Below are 2033 nucleotides of genomic sequence, written 5' to 3'. Positions count from 1 at the left end.
GAGATATATACTATACACACAATAAATCATTATTATTGAGTGTTGTGTCCCTGTTAGGCAGCATACATGGGTCCAGGATCTAAGATACAATTGGGAAATTGGAGCTTCCTATTCTTGAAACTCTAGGCACTATGGGTTTAGAAGTCCTGGTTTCTATAACAAGAGGAAACACTTTCACCAGAGACACAACAAAAGAGTTCCACTAAAGTTTGGTTTGTGGCTATTGTCAAAACAATATTGAAAAGAAAACCAAAGTAGGAGGCATCACAATCCCAGACTTTGAGCTGTATTACAAAGCTATAATCATCAAGACAGTATGGTACTGGCACAAGAACAGACACTCAGATCGATGGAACAGAGTAAAGAACCCAGAAACAGACCCACAAATGTATGGCCAACTCATTTTTGGCAGGAAAGGATATTCAATGGGATAAAGATAGTCTCTTTAGCAAGTGTGCTGGGAAAACTGGATGGCGACATGCAGAAAAAAGAACCTGGACCACTTTCTTACACCATACACAAAAGTAAACTCAAAATGGATGAAAGACCTCAATGTAAGACAGGAAGCCATCAAAATCCTCAGGAAGAAATCAGGCAAGAACCTCTTTGATTTTGGCCGCAGCAACTTCTTACTCAACACATCTCTGGAGGCAAGGGAAACAAAAGCAAATATGAACTATTGGAACCTCATCAAAATGAAAAGCTTCTGCACAGCAAAGGAAACAATCAACAAAACTAAAAGGCAACCGATGGACTAGGAGAAGATATTTGCAAATGACATATCAGAAAAAGAGTTAGTATCCAAAATCTATAGAGAACTTATCAAACTCAACACCCAAAAAACAAATAATCCAGGGAAGAAATGGGCTAAAGATGTGGACAGACACTTCTCCAAAGAAGAAGATGGCCAACAGACACATGAAATGATGCTCAACATCACTCATCATCAGAAAAATACAAATCAAAACCAGAATGAGATACCACTTCACACCTGTCAGAATGGCTAACATTAACAACTCAGGCAACAACAGATGTTGGTGAGGACACAGAGAAAGAGGATCTCTTTTGCACTGCTGGTGGGAACGGAAACTGGTGCAGCCACTTTGGAAAACAGTATGGAGGTTCCTCAAAAGATAAAAAATACAACTATTTTTAATTAAATTAAATTTTTAAAATTTAACTATCACCCAGCAATTGCACTACTAGGTACTTATCCAAGGGATACAGGTATGCTGTTTCAAAAGGCACATGCACCTCACTGTTTATAGCAGTGGTATTGACGATAGCCAAAGTATGGAAAGAGCCCAAATGTCCATCGATGGATGAATGGATAAAGAAGATGTGGTATATATATACAATGGAGTGTTACTCGGTAGACAAAAAGAATGAAATCTTGCCATTTGCAACTATGTGGATAGAACTAGAGGGTATCATGCTAAGCGAAATTAATCAGTCAGAGAAAGACAAATATCATATGACCTCATTCATATGAAGACTTTAAGATACAAAACAGATGAACATAAGGGAAGGGAAGCAAAAATAATATAAAAACAGGGAGAGGGACAAAAACATGAGACTCTTAAATATGGAGAACAAACAGGGTTACTGCAGGGGTGATGGGAGGGGGATGGGCTAAGTGGGTAAGGGCTATTAAGAAATCTACTCCTGATATCATTGTTGCACTACACGCTAACTAACTTGGATTTAATTAAAAATTTTTTTCCAAATTTTTTTGTTTTTAATTTATTTTTGAAAGACAGAGAGAGACAGCACAAACAGGGGAGGGTCAGAGAAAGAGTGAGACACAGAATCTGAAGCAGGCTCCAGGCTCTGAGCTAGCTGTTAGCAGAGAGACTGATGCGGGGCTCGAACCCACGAACTGTGAGGTCATGACCTGAGCTGAAGCTGGATGCTTAACCGACTGAGCCACCCAGGCACCCCAGAAAAAAAATTTTTTTAAAAGAATAAACAAATGAGAAGAGCAATCACCATCCTGGTGATTTTCTTCTTTAGGAAGAAGTAAGACTGCTGTT

The sequence above is a fragment of the Suricata suricatta genome, chromosome 9, assembly GCF_006229205.1.
Source record: "Suricata suricatta isolate VVHF042 chromosome 9, meerkat_22Aug2017_6uvM2_HiC, whole genome shotgun sequence".
Taxonomy (NCBI): domain Eukaryota; kingdom Metazoa; phylum Chordata; class Mammalia; order Carnivora; family Herpestidae; genus Suricata; species Suricata suricatta.
The sequence above is the reverse complement of the archived record's forward strand: the minus strand, read 5'-3'. Positions refer to the sequence as shown.